This window comes from Cyanistes caeruleus, chromosome 10 (genome assembly GCF_971803275.1).
Source record: "Cyanistes caeruleus chromosome 10, bCyaCae1.hap1.1, whole genome shotgun sequence".
In the NCBI taxonomy this organism is placed as follows: domain Eukaryota; kingdom Metazoa; phylum Chordata; class Aves; order Passeriformes; family Paridae; genus Cyanistes; species Cyanistes caeruleus.
The window spans coordinates 3,019,490-3,034,891 of NC_141710.1; the positions used below are offsets into that span (position 1 = coordinate 3,019,490).

General features: G+C 41.4%; 1 protein-coding gene across 10 annotated transcripts in view; it reads right to left on the reverse strand.

Annotated features, from left to right (window-relative positions):
* PIK3CB (phosphatidylinositol-4,5-bisphosphate 3-kinase catalytic subunit beta) overlaps window positions 1-15,402 on the reverse strand; it is an 88,235-nt gene that overhangs the window by 38,612 nt on the left and 34,221 nt on the right. For 4 of the 10 annotated variants that reach the window (XM_086844799.1, XM_086844801.1, XM_086844796.1 and 1 more), the window contains exon 2: window positions 11,344-11,459. The exons of 2 other annotated variants lie outside the window; for them this stretch is intronic. The gene's annotated coding sequence lies outside the window, so the exon portion shown is untranslated. Of the gene's footprint in view, window positions 1-1,567; window positions 1,763-2,107; window positions 2,240-2,950; window positions 3,512-4,125; window positions 4,262-11,343; window positions 11,460-15,402 lie in introns of those variants that run through there. 4 more of the 10 variants (XM_086844804.1, XM_086844803.1, XM_086844806.1 and 1 more) reach the window with 4 other exon arrangements.

Genomic DNA, 15,402 nt, shown 5'->3' on the forward strand with positions numbered 1-15,402 from the left:
CTTAAAAATGCTGCTCCATATCCTGGAGCCCAAACACCACAACACAGTCCTTGTAAGATTTGTTTATCATTACAGATTTCCAGCACAGACACCAGAATCTTTTAAAATCCCATCTGCATTTTCAATTAAAAAGGGAAGAGAAGCCATGTTGCCAATCTGAGCATGCTGAGGAGTTATTCTTGCTCTCAGGCACTTAGTTAATATTTCCTTCCTCACGGAAGCGGGTCAGTGTGTTTTGCAGCCAGCACCCTGTTCCTGCCCCGAGATCTGACATCACAGGGGCCAAGAGAGAACCGGTTTTTATCCTGAGAAACACAAGATTGCCAACCCACAGCAGCTCTGGGGTTGAGTCACAGCCCCATCTGGGACATGTGTGGTGGCACTGGTAACTAACTAACAATATCACATCTAGGAACTGAAACAAAGGCAAAAAGCCATCTGGACTGGGGGCAACTGCACCAGAGACATTTTAAACAACTTCCAGCTAAAGGAAAAAAAAACCCAACAATTCAAATAATAATAAAAAGCTATTTCAGGCTGTTAACCTCATAGCTATTCCTGCTCACTGTCACAGTAACAACAACCTCACTTACAAAAGAAGGAAGTAATTAAACCAGCACTTAACCTTGGCTCCTCAAGTGTCTAATCAATGACTTTGAATTTCACAGGAGCAAAGCCCAATATAAAATATTTTCTAAAGCACAGGTAGTACTGACAGCATTCAAACCTTCCCATGTAAAGTGTAAATTTTCTCTAAGCTTTGGCCTGCAAATTTCAGATTCATATATGTGTGTGTGTGCCCACACACTCACTCTCCTAATCAATTTGTATTTTAATACAATGTATTTTAATGTATTTAATACAATAATTTTAAGAACAGCTTATACTAATGGAAAGAAATGGAAAACAGATGAGTAGAACACCTGCAGAAGAAGGAAATTATCACTCATCTTGGTATTTATTTATATAATGTACACAAGAAGAAGACCTGAAACAGGATTTCTCAGTTGGGTGTTGCTGTTGTGGTTTTTAAAGGACTTGCCATCTCTAGGCAGACAAAAGAATTTGCTCTGGTGCTAAACAGCCTCATTCCAGAAGCCAGGAGACCTTATAGCTTTCCCCTCACCTCCCAACCAAAGTGCATCTCATCATTTAACCAACAAGACAGCTTGGAAAGGAAAAAAAGGGAAAAAAACAAAGAAAAAAAATGTGCTACCAGAAGCAGGCTACTTCTTCACTGATTTCTAAAACAGTTTAAAGACAGACACAGTCAAAAGTAAGCTGCACATTATTTTTATGTGAATTGCAGCCCATTCATGTTTTCAAAACAGAACAAATCAAAACAGAACTAAAATAATATGTGTCCTGGGTTATGCAGAGCAGGTACAAGACTAGTTTGGGAAAAAAAATGTAGGCAACACTTCCATCAGGTGGTCTGCCACCAGCAGAACCACTGGAATATTGCACAGATCCAGTTAACAAAACACAGGTATTCAGAACATCCCCAGGAGTCCCACACTTATTCTTTAGACTAAAGGATCAGTATGATTTCAGAAGCTGTGCTTACACGTTAGGGCTGTGTTCTCTTCCTAAACCACCCACACATTTTCCTGAAGGCAGGCAAGACTATCCTGTGCCAAGCTCAAATCCATCGTGACTCCTTCAGGATATTGCTGAGAGCCCAGGAGCATCCAGCTGCAAAGGCTTCCCACCACTGCTGCCAGAGCTGGAGAAATCCATTGTGTCTGTGCTGGGCAGTTAACTTGAACATGTACAGGAATTAAACCCAGAGGGTGCAAATATCTGACATCAAACAGTGCAAGGGACGCCAAGGATAAGCATGGGAGGGAGTCTGTAAGGTTATCCTGAAATGAAGATCTGCCCAAAATCATGCTCACAGAGAGCCTGTCTGGAGCACTGCAAAAACTGAGACACGGAACAACAATGCAATGAACTCTCCTTTGAAAATAATTTATCATATCAGCAGAAGACTTAGACATCAAAAAGTACCAAATCCACTTGAATTGACATCAATACTCAACATTTATCTGTGCCAGGTAAGTTATTCTAAAACTTTTAGAAGAATGTAGCAATTATGAAAACTCACACTGTGCCATTAAATCCTTTACTTCTGAATTCACCACAAATCCTCTACCACTCATCCTTTGAGATCTGTTTTTCTGTTGTTAAAAGAACACCAGCATAAAATCCAGTGTAGCCTTCAATGTTTTATCTTGAACTGTAATCCAGAAGAATACTAATAAAACACAAGTAAAAGTAGCTGCAAAGAAGGTAGTAATCATAAACACACACACAATTCAGTGTCAGAGGAAAATTTTGATGTCCCATTATCTCTCATAGCATTTATTCTCCTGAGCACCTAGTCTTTGGAAAAGCCTTTAGAAGAGCTATCTTACATCTGAAATGATGTCACCCACCCCTGAAATGTGGTCAGTTCTCTCAGGATGAAATCAGCATGCTATCATCCCAAACAAAAAGTGATGGCAAAAAGTTGGAGGGGAGGATAATTACTATACTAAAAAGTAATTTTCCTTAAGAAGTAAGTTTCTTGTACACCATCTCTTCTAAACATAGGTGTGTTTTAAGGGCACATAAATATCTACAGCTCTTCAAGTTAAATATAAAGCTGGATTTACCTTTCACTAAGCCCATGAATATTTACATAAAGGACAAATATCAGAAGCTGATTTGTTTTAGATATGCAAAAACTAAGGGCCCTCTGCTTATCCAGACTTTTGCTTTATGTAATAAGTTTTTACAACTGTTGAGCACAACATCCAAGACAATCATCACTGTGATCAATACAGTTCTTCTCTTCTTGCTCTGTCATGTGGCAGCCAAGGGGCTAAAAAAACCCCAAAAGTCTTGCAGTAGTGAAAAGGGCCACCCCATCCGGACACACAAGAAGAGTGTTTAAACAGTATCTTACTGTCCAGAACAGAGGAGATGACAATCTGACCACAGTCATTTTCTATGAAACAGCAGCAGCACATCACGTAGTCTAAGCAGGAGAAACACTAAGCACTTGCACAATACAATCATTGTAATCGTTCCTCTAGCCACGTAAACATCTAGTACTATAAAAAGATGAGCAAGCTATAAATGAAATATTTGAGAAGAAACAAGGGAAAAGAACTTAGTAAAAAGATGGAAAAGGAGTCTGAAAATGCAGGAAGACTTATGTCCTGTGAAACTTAGAAAGCCTTTAGAAAAATGTTTCTTAAAAAAATTGAAAATGTCTGATTTTTTCTGAAGACACTAAAGATAAATATATGCATTAGATCAGGGTCTGTTCACAGCTCTGTAGAACTATTTCCTCTTTTATTTGTCAATCTGTACCAAATTCCCAGGAGCTGTTCTGCAGCCCAGGGCAGTGTCTGAGAGCTGCCCAGGACTGCACAGGCAGTAACAGGGGCACTTTGGGCACCACCTAGACCCTCTCCCCTCATCAGTCCCATTCCATGTTACTGCTCCTGTTCCCTCCCAACCCATCCCCTCATCACTCCCATTCCCTCTCCTCCTCAGCCCTATTCCATCCCCTCCCTGCATCCGTCCCGTTCCAGCCCCTCATGGTTCCGTTCTCTTCCCCTCACGGCTCCCGTTCCAGCCCCTCACGGCTCCCGTTCCAGCCCCTCACGGCTCCCGTTCCAGCCCCTCACGGCTCCCGTTCCAGCCCCTCACGGCTCCCGTTCTCTTCCCCTCATGGCTCCCGTTCTCTTCCCCTCATGGCTCCCGTTCCATCCCCTCATGGCTCCCGTTCCCTTCCCCTCACGGCTCCTGTTCCATCCCCTCATGGCTCCCGTTCTCTTCCCCTCATGGCTCCCCTTCCCTTCCCCTCACGGCTCCCCTTCCCTTCCCCTCACGGCTCCCCTTCCCTTCCCCTCATGGCTCCCGTTCTCTTCCCCTCATGGCTCCCGTTCTCTTCCCCTCATGGCTCCCCTTCCCTTCCCCTCATGGCTCCCCTTCCCTTCCCCTCACGGCTCCCGTTCCATTCTCCCCAGGATGAGGGCAGCTCTCTGAGGGCAGCGCTGTTCAGCTTTTCCCCTCCATGGCCGTTCCCTCCCATCCCCCCGCAGCCACACAGGGAAAGCACCAGGAACAAACACCTCCAGTTTTCCATGGGCCCGGGAGCAGCCTGGCCCCGGAAGCAGCAGCCGGTGAGGAGGAGGAGGATGAGGTGAGAACATGGCCCTCACCCTATGGAACAGGCACAGGGTGACACTGGGGTTAACGAGGAATCACAGAACCACTGGGCTGGAAGAGACCTTTAACATCATCCAGTCCAACCCAGCCCTAACACCTCAATAAACCCTGGCACCGAGTGCCACATCCAGTCTGTTTTTAACACCTCCAGGGATGGTGACTCCACCACCTCCCCAGGCAGATGATTCCAGTACTTGATCAGTCTTTCAGTAAAAAACCTTTTCCTAACATCCAACCCAAATTTCCCTCGGTGCAGTTTAAGGCTGTGTCCTCTCATTCTGACCGACCCTCACCTGAGCACAGCCACCTTTCAGGGAGCTCCAGAGAGTGAACTGCAGCCGAAGTCTGGGTTAATGTTAAAGGTTTAATGTTACAGGAGCAAGCACCACCTATTCCAACAGTGCATGAGCTACTAAGAGCTGTGTTTTCTGTTCACCCCTCCCCAGTCACACAGGATCAATAATGACCCTTTGAAAACCAGAAGCCCATGCACTGGTAACTCAAATGTGGACTGTGTGCCACTGCAGACCTGGAAACCCCTGCAGACCATGCCATGGGAATTCTCATTTAGCCCTAGAGAACCTACTTAAGGTTTGGTCTTCTACAGCTGCACAGGTGAATTTCCATCCAAACTGCTTCCAATTCTAAAAATAAAATACAATCAACTTGATGATAAATACAAGTGCCTAAATCAGCAAAGCAGAGATCCTTCCACTCCACGAATGTCATGGGTATCTATATACAATAGCAAAGATTTTAAGAATTCAAGACATCTACAAAGTAGACTGGAAAGTTATTTTTAAAGATCATGTGGTACTATAAATATTTCCCAGCAGTTTAGGTCAACTGCCACATGAGCTGGCCCTATGGAATGGAAAATTAAATGTCCATTTAGTCAGGGTTCCTCTAGAAATCAGAATAAAAATAACACCATTTACTTTTCTAAAAATATCTATGTATAGAAAACATGAAAGGCCGTTTTCAAAGGCCTCCTTCCCTCACAGTACTCCTTACTGGTACCAAAAGTGGTCGCTCAGCCATCAAGTCTAGATTCTCTCATTGTCCTCATGAAATACAGCTAATTTTCCACAAACAATGATAATTTCATTATGGCTTTTTATTCTAGATCCCTGATTATTTTGCGTGTTCATCTCTTGTAGCTTTATTCCTCTGGCATACCCACAGCATTATGCACCAAGTTTTAAAAATTGAACTCAGGATTTCAAACCTGCAATGAATGCAGTTTCTACTCAGATATTAAAAACAAATAAAAGTGGCCCAGTTTTCAAGAAATGCTGAGCACATGCATTTGCAATTGTCTACCACAGGACTCAGAGATATGAAAAAAATGCAGACATGTTAACTGGTTACAAATTAAAATTTAATTTAAGTAACTTCATTGTAACAGATGGTTAGGTTATATTAACTCTAGTCATCCCTTTTTATGAACATTATTCTACAATTCAATGAAAGTATAGTTTAAAAACTAGCTGTGAATGAGACTGTCTTCAGATTTTTTTTTTCCTGGAAAACAAGTCTACATGTAGAAAACAACACTACTGAAATGGTATTCCAGACTCAGAAGAACTTACAGACTTGGCTTGAACAATGAGGATAGAAGGAAAATCCTACTTCCTGTTACTTTATACTCAGGCAAATGCACACATCTGCTGCTCCCTCTGAAGAATAGCCATGATGAGCTGAACAAGTGAAAAAAACTCAAGTTTCAGGCTTCTGATAGACTTCTGACAATTCATAGGCAGCACGTTATTCATGATGAACACAAAACCAGCTTCTCCTAGCTAATTCACAGCCATCTTCTGCTCTACCTTAAAATCACTGCATAGATACATTAAAATATAAATAAAGACTTTCAGGCCATCCTTTTGAATTGTGCAAATAGAATGAGTTGCAGGAAGAAGAAAAACTCCTTTCACATTTCGATATTGCTGTGTCAAATTGTCTTTAGAAGTATCCAATCACTGGATCACACTGAAGCTGGGGACAGTATGAGAAAACATTCCCTTTCAGCTGGCTGGAACGCAGTTCTGCATGGTTGAGACGGAAGGAGTATAAAGGAATGTAAAAAAGCATTAGATTTTTAGATTTAGCAGCAGATTAGGAAAGCGCTGTCATATGAGTAACAGTTCATTTGATGCCTTGACCAACAAAGTCAGGGAGAGAAGAAGGAGAGAAGCTCAGAGCTAAAAAGCCCAGGTCAGTTATTCAGTACTCTATATCAACTGAGCTGTGAGAAAACATCTGCTAGAATCACCTTTAGAAGTATTTCTAAACAGCTCTCTTTGATATTTTGGAAAGTTTTCAATAGCAGCAGGCAGAGTGGGCCCTGACACGAGGGGCAATGCATTTGTGTAGCCTGATCCAGGACAGAAAGGTGAGACTGAAGATTGGGGGAAAGATTAGAGCTGGTGATTTCACAACCCAGGTAACTCCCTTTTGATCCTGCTGTAGATACCTCATGAACTAGAGAGAGAGCTGCCTTCTTCCCAGCCTGGAGATGAAACTCGAGATAATTTTATTAAGGAGGTAATATAAGAGCAGATCTTTATTTGAAGGCCTTCAGGGACATTTATGGAAAGATCATGTAAAAAATAATGTAAAGAAAAGATAAAAAGGCAAAAACCAAATAGCATCAGGAAGCCAGCATGAAACATCAGGGTATGTTGAGTTCCAAGAATAGACTAAACATTGCAATGATGGCACTGCTCACTTGGATATTTTAAACAAACTAAGCCAAGCTTAACAAAACAGGTGAATGGAGGGGGCACAATAGAAGGAGGAGGACTGAACAGTCAGACTGAATGGGAAAGGAGAAGGAGCTGAACCAGAACAAAGATGTCATTTGAAGCCAGATGAGTCAGGTGTTTCCATAAAGCTGCAGCAGTGCTTGTGCCAGCACAGTGAGGGTGCAGAGAGAAGCAGGAGTGGCACAGTGACAGTTCCTCGCAGCCTCAGGGCTGCCTGGCCACTTGACAGCTCTTAAAATCATTTCAAAAAAACCCAGGCAAAACTACAGCCTAAAGGCCTGGCTTTCTAACAGCCCAAGCTATTATTAGAACTACTATACAATGTCTCTGTCTGAATCTGAAAAGATGTATTCATGATCTGTGTTTTACTGATTTATTGTACTAAGTAAACTGTAGGGGCCTTGTCCTCCAATTGCTAAACAAGAATTCTACCTGGCTTCTTAACAGTCTGACAACAAAACTAGGAAATAATAAACCAGGATTAGATCTGCTCTCTGTAATTCCCTTGCCTGTTCTACCACTTAAGTAATTTTTTATTCCACTGTAAACACAAAGGAAACATTCCACTTACAAGACATTTAAATATATAAACAGTTAATATTTCCTCTCCTTTGGAATTGTACAAATGGACCTAGACCATCAAATCTCACTGGCAGCTGACTGTTAAGATCTCACATCTAGATAACATTCTACTATAAAAAAAGTTAGAAACTGGGGTTTTCCTATAAGTAGATACCTCTTCACACAGGGACTACAAGATTTACCTTTTAATTATTTCTACTACTCTGATCAAAACCTCTAGGAAAGCAGATTGCTGGAGACAGATTGCATGCATCTACAGAGGGAGGTGAAACAGTAAAATAATTAAAACCTGATGAATATCAATCAAGAGTGAAATTTTCACCTACAAGCAGGGCACACAGACCAAAACACACAAGCAGACTGTGTTTAAGCCTCATACAGAGATGCCATGGATCCTGCAAGGGAGAAAGATGCCCTTTAATGGAAAAAACCATAAATTTTACATATTTCATCAGGCCAGCCATTCTTCCTGGGGGTCTGTTTCTTACATAAGCTGGTATTGGGAAAGATGAAAGTTTGGCAAGAAAGTTTCACAGATACATATGTTGGCAGAAAGCTCTCTGAATGCAGAGCCTGAAAGTGGAATAGAGATAGAAGCAAGTTTTGATATAGAAGAATAACAGATTTCTAAAGTTCTAAAGTTCGACTTGCTGAGCCGATCATTACTGGACAACTAAGAAAGCAAAGGTTGAGCTGGAAGGAGGTTTCATGGCTAGAACAAAGGATATGTTAATCACACCCAAAAAAGGTGTTTATACCAAGCAGAAATGGGTCTTAGGAAAAGCAGAAGATGCCATAGGCAAACAAACATTCCTATGTAGCAAGTAGAAAAAAGGTCTAAGAATTTTCCACTGCAAGCAAACAGAAAAACAACTTTAAGCTTGAGCTGTAACATACTAACTCATGTGGTTGGATAGTAATGACCATAAGATGATAATGATAGTAGTTATGACAGGCTATAGGCAATAGTAAAGGTGATGCTGAATGGTTGTTATGCATTAAGATGCTCAGCAAAGAGAAATAGATAATGCATTGTACCCAGAACTAAAGGGGCTTCAGGCTTGCCTCTAAGCTGGAGCTGGCAGCTTTAGGTGAGGCTCTGTTACCCCAGCAATGCTGTAAAATCATCCAGACAATAAACAGCATTTGGAAGAGCCGCTTGATGTCCCACATCTCTCGTCTCAGCCTCTTACAATCTAGTCTGGATTCTTGCAGTTATTCTTCTTCCAACACCAGCTTCAATGCCCCCATCACACAGACTCAGAGGTGACTGCTCACAGCCACATGTTACATGGACAGAATTGGTCAAGGACTGACTAAGCACTGAAGGAAATCCAACAATTCAACTCTAATGTAAAGATTTACATGTATTTTATACACCTTTTTTATGAAACTTATTTATGAAGACAAGTTGAAATACAATGCCATTTGATAGAAAAACACAGTCCTAAAAACCCCTTTTGTCTCGAAGTTAAAGGTAACAGAGCCAAAAATAGCTCTGGCCATTCATCACACAGATCAAAAATATTTAAGATTATGTAATATTTAAGATTAAGAAATTCCAGACTATTTTGCCTAAAAAGGCCCTCTGGGAGTCAGCTTGTCCCAAGCTCAGCTCCAACACTGAAGTTAAAGCATGTTGCTAAGGAGTCTGCACACATAATTTTGCAGGTCTCCATGGATGGAGGCTCCACAGTCCCAGAAATGCAGCAACCCTTGGAGCCTTCACCATCCCTTCAGCAGTGCCTCACTGCTCCTGGGGTTACTTTTCCCCAGCTTTGAGATTCAGCATCTGCTTCTAAGACTTCACAAGAACTCCACCTGGCTTTTTAACTGTGGACAGAGATGCTGATTAGATTTTATTTTAATGCTCGTAGTACTTTAATTTAAAATTTCCAATTGCAAAATACCTTGTGATGCTGGAAAGGCACACAAGGACACACAAATGTCCATCTAAAAATAAACAGGTTGCAAAACATTTCCCCAAAAAGGAAAAATTGGAATTAATTTTAAATTGTAACAATGGAATTATCTGAGTTCCCTAAAGAAAAAGGTGGGGGGAGGGTAAAAACATAAGTTTACTGACTACTGAACACCTTGAGCAAGTTTTGTGTCTGGCATAAGCCTAAATACAAGGATTATAAACCACTAAAGCTGTCTCCAGTGGACATTCTTCATTTTATTTATTTGAGGAGCTCAGTTGCAACTTTACTGTTTATCTGTTTTAGTAACTTGATCACCAGGGTCAAGAATTAACTTGTCAAATTAAGCATGCAGGCAGAAAACAGGTTGGATTTTATTTGTACACTGTGTGTACACTGTGAACAGGTGCCTGTATTTCTCCTGTGTAACCTAATAAGGCAGAAAAAGACAAATAACTCCACGTAACACAGCTCCTGAAAACTTCCAGGGTGGGGGCAGAATTCAGAATCAGGTGCCACAAGAATGTTGCACTTGAGAATTTACCAGTTACTTGACATTTGGCCTAGATCAGGAACTGATGTAAATTCAAAAGTGCTGACTAAAAATTGTAACATTTCTTTCAAGTACTTAGAGAAAGGGAACTAGCACGCATCAACTTCTTTAAATCCACATTGAATTGAAAATTTTGTGGTAATTTTATGGCAGAAAATAATTTCATCTAAACATATTATTCTGCAGTTAAAAAAACCACTTTGCTAAAAATACCAAGTATGAAAAGCTTTTCATGTCTGATTAGGTTCCACAGACATTTTCCTACCCAAATTATTACACCCTCTACACATCCGTGTTTAAAGAAGAAGCTAAAAGGAGTCATTTCCTCTTGGTAATAAAGCAACATGCCAAAATACACTTCTTGCAAACTAAAGTGACTTCTCACCCCTTTCAGTTCTAATGGCCAGACCTTCTTAATTCCTAACCAGGCATTCAGGAGTATTTCCAGTGACTCCTGCAGAATTACATTCACACAATCACACAGCATGAGTAAAATGCATCAGACACAGGCAGTTTTTTCCCAGTTTCTAAGGAGAGTATGTTTAAACATTGACAAGCTGATGCAAAGTGGCAGAAAAATGGTTACGTTTCTCATCTCAAGCACATGAAGCATACAGAAATTAAGAATTACACTATATGAGGATTTAAATGTTCATTTATCTGGTAGCAAAAGGTGCAATCCACAGTCCCTGCATTAGGTAGAGAGGCTTCTTTTATCAGAAATGAGACACGCATGTGCCAGCCCAGAATTCACAGAAGCTGGAAGTGAACTACAAACAGTGAAGGAAAGATGTATCTGACATCCATAAACTGAAAACCTAAGCAAGTTTGATGAATGATGGAACTAGAACAGAGGACAAATAATAGTGACAACAGAAACAATAAAGTCACTCGGAAGAGCCGTGACTGGAGAGTTACAGACCCCAAAAAATGCGTATTTTCAAATTCCTTGGAAATACAGGCAGTGCTTTAACTGTTTCCAGCAAATAGGGGCTTATATGTGATCACATCTATACCAGACAACTCCCTGCTCAAAACCATAGCCAGTGTACACAGAGAAAAACCTGAAACCCGTCTCAATTTCACAAGATACATCTACTTCTAAGAGGGAAGAGGGTTCAGTGAGAATTCATGAGTCCATTACCAGCTGATCAACTGAAATGAGTGCAGAGTCACCCATTTATATTTTTAATATAATGTAACAAAGTTAACTACACTAAAAGCCTAATAACCATGCTGACTTTACAAGCAAAAGATAATAGAAAACAACCCCAAAAACCCCTGTAATACTTACTCCAATGAACCTTTCCTGTTTCAGCTTGACTGCGTAGCGAAGATATTTTTATTAAACATTTTCTTCCTATTACTCTTATTTTTTCAGAAGATTCCACGAGATGACCTCAATGTGATCTAAAAAAAGCCAAACACAAGGTAATGTAATCGATCAAATGAGAAAATCAACAATTTGTATTTGGCTCAAAAGCTGCACCATCTTTCTCTGCATAAATACCTAAATAATCACACTATTTTTTACTGCCTTCAAATACTACAGCACCACATTCTCATTACACAGTGTGATTAATCTAACAATTAAATGAATGTCAAATCCACAAACACCCTGCTACCAGAAAGCAAATAAAGGAAGCGGCAATTTGAATATGTCATTTGTTCTAATAAGTTTTATGATCATGAATTAGTAAAAAGCATTCTTAGCTGCTACAAATATTTTCAAATTATTCTGCACTCAATTTGGCTCAGAGCAGCAGATGTCCACTGCAGTTAAAGTCAAAAAAGAGGAAGACAGAGATGCCTTCATTATCTTAAGCAAATTTTCTCTTTTTCCTCTGGGCTGTAAGCTGATTTCAGTGGAGGTTTTCTGTTGGTTTTGGGGGATTTTGGTGGTTTGGGGGTTTTTTAAGAGTGCATCATCTGTAGTTCTACTATGGAGAAGCTGAGTTGATGACACAAGTGATCCCATATTCCTATTCATAGTTCAGTGAATGAAAGGTTCAGAAGGTCTCTGACCAGCAAACACCCTGCAGAGGTACAGGGCAAAACATCTCCACAGAGCCAAGACATCTTCCTCCTTAGCTCTACCCTGCAAATGGAGCTCCCAGGAAAGAGAAATAAACAAGAACTACTTCAATCCCCCAAGCACAAAGCAGGGCTGTTTGCACTGATGCTGCCTCCAGGTTTGTAGGCCAAGCCACACGACACAAGACACGTAACTACACCATAATCTTCCCAGAAACGATTATTTTTCTAAACCACACCAAGAAGGTCCCACTGTGCTCGTGAGAGCTCAACACAGTACAGTGACCAGGAGGGAGGCAGGGCTGTCACTGTCAGAGCAAAATTTCTCTGGGAATTACCATGCAGAGCCCTTTGAAGCAACTCACACTCTTCAGTGGCTTTGAGGGATAAATACTTATTTCCCCACCTGCTTAAGTCTGAAAAAAAAGTTACTGCTCCATGCACAAACTTTTGATGCATAAAGGTGTTGTCCCAAAATGGGTTTTCACATGGTGTGCAAGAAGCCAACCCACACACATCGAGTTATTTATTTACAGAGGCATGAGCTACTCCAGAAACTTTTCATAATTAATGACTAGGAGCCTTCAGCAGGGAACACACACAAGAAAAAGAAAAAAAGACTAGAGAAAAATGAAGACAGTATTATGTGATTTGGAAATTGCAAGGACAAAGCAACAGTGAGAATCTCACAGAAGCAAGGCTGAACTACCAGCCTGGAATTCATGTTTTACAGCCATGTCAGTATTTGTGCTCGTGAAATCAGAGAAATCCAAATCAAAAGCTACTGGCCAGCAGGCAGAATCCTAGGAGGGGGTGTGAAATACATCCTACTATAGCTAACAGGCATGACAACAGAACTTCCACGCAAGGAAAAAGTCCTGCATGACTTGTGGCCCCTCCAACAAGGGGCACAGTGTGTGACTGAACCATATTCTGTGGCAGGAGCAGGATACTCTTTGACTAGAAGTTGGATATCCCAAATTTTAGAGGTCAGTGGCTAATTAGACACATGATGACAAATCAGATGGTGCCCAGAAATTACCCAGGGTCTATAAATTGTACGGCTTAAACAAACCAGTGCATTGTGAATAGCTCCTGTCACAGTTCCTGCATTCACCCCAGTCTCTCGCTCCCCCACAGCTCCCTGCCCTGTTTCCCCTCTTTTCTCACAGCACTTTGAATCTCTGCAGCTCAGACATGACATTGACAACAGGCTGGTCCTCTACAACGAACTGTGAGGGATCAGCCAGCCCTCGAGACCTTAAACCATTTCTAAAGTACACAAATAAAGCACCCATCCAGTCTGTTTGCCATCCCTGCACACCCTCAGCAGCCCTGCCACCCAAATCCAGCTTTACACATCCTAAAACAGGCTGCAAGCAACAATAAAGTATTTGCTTCTGCATGGATTTTCATTACATCTAAAGCAGTATTTGAGGACAGCATAAGAAACAAACCCTTCATTAGAGGATGAGAGTGTGCAGCCTTATTCTTCCCACCAAGCAACCTTTCCCATTTTCAGAGCAGCAGAGCAGGGGTTAGGAGAGGTGGTGTCGATGGGCTGCAGATCACACCATGGGCAGCCAGGACACTTTCCACCTCCACACCACGAGTGGAGAACTTTCCAAAGCTGGTTACACCCAACAGACGTGGTACAAGCTCTGCTGGCCTTTTACAGACCATGAACAGCCACTGAGGACTCCAACCACGTAAGAAACACAACAGCATCATCTTTGGGAACTCCATAAAGATCAGAAAGACTGGAAGGAACTGTCTCACAGACTGGACTCTCTAGTGAGGACATCTCTTTTCCCCACTGCACATCTCTGGGGAACAGGGGAAAACTAGAACTGGCAGCTGGACATTACAAACAGAGTCTCTCTTCTGGGTCTCTTGGGTGTGAACTCAGCCAAAAACACACCACCAAACCACCCATGTGACATCTTCTGACAGAACCCACCAGGGACCCTACAGAAATCCTTTTCCATTCCAGCTTGCAACTTCTGTGTGAGAAATTGCATTTGGCAATTTACTTTAATTACACCCTCATTACACAGATACTGATTTTATGTAAATTGTAACTTGGTTTTTCTAAAATATTAACAATCTTATGAGGCAATTCAGCAATCGTAAAACTGTGTGGTGGCAATCAAAATGCCTGTGACAATACAGTAAAGCTTTCTACAGTTCTCCACCTATACTCCCTACATCCAAAGAAACGCTTATGAATATATGACCAAAAAAAATTATATCACAAGGAAAGAAAGCGGGGAGAGCTACAAGAAACTTTTGCCTATAACTCCTCTGTGGCATAATGTTCAAGATAAACAATTACAAGCCAGGGAAATAGGCCACTCACAAAGACAGAGAAAAGGAAAAACAGAAGAGAAAAAAAAGTAAAAATCATGAGCAATGCAAGATGCCAGCTAGAAATTACTGGGTTAATTGTGGCTCTATTGTTTTCTTCTCTAAAACAATTTCTAGGCCCATCAGATAGGCTGCTCTGTCAATACTTCCACAGTCCACAAAAAATCCATTTGCTGGAGGGAATGCTCCAGGTTTACTTAAGGATAAGGACCTATGAGTGGGTTGAATGACACAATATAGCAGTTTCTTGGGTGTCTTTCCTGTAATTAAACCTCTTACTCTGGAAGAAAGCACTGAGGCAGACATCAGGACAGCACCAGCAGATGTTTAGGACAGCAATACACAGCTGGGGCATTTTAAAGCTTTTGGTTTGGTCACCTCAAAGTTGTCTTGAGCATTTCTCATGCTCTCAGTAGTGCTGAAGATTGGACAAGTGAATATCAAACTGAATTAGCTGCTGTAGCAATGAAGAAACTCACCATTTCACCAAGTCAGAGACAAAAAAGTAAATATGAAGCATCAGTAAATACACCATATATCTCCAACTTTAAAAAATATTGAAATATATAAAGCAACCCAGTCTTTCTCAGTCTTAAGTTCCAGCAATAACAGACACAAAATTCTTAATGAATGTTCACTGCCGGTAATTAAGCCATCACAACTCAAGTCCAGGAACTAAAACAGTGAGCAAAAGAGAAGCTCACAGCAGTGCACATCTGCCTAAATGACTGCAACTTCCAGCTTTTACATGCTGCACACCCGAGTGCACGGGCTGAAAATACAGGTTAAAGCCTGGATCTGAAAGAAGCATTTCATATCTATTACCTGGTGTTGTGTGACAGCTGATCCAGACAGCAGAGTGCAGGGAGCACACTCTGCCTCGTGCTGGGAAACACAGCCTCTGCACAAGCACTGTCCTAACAGTGCAGTGCCCAGAGCCTCTTCAGCAGCA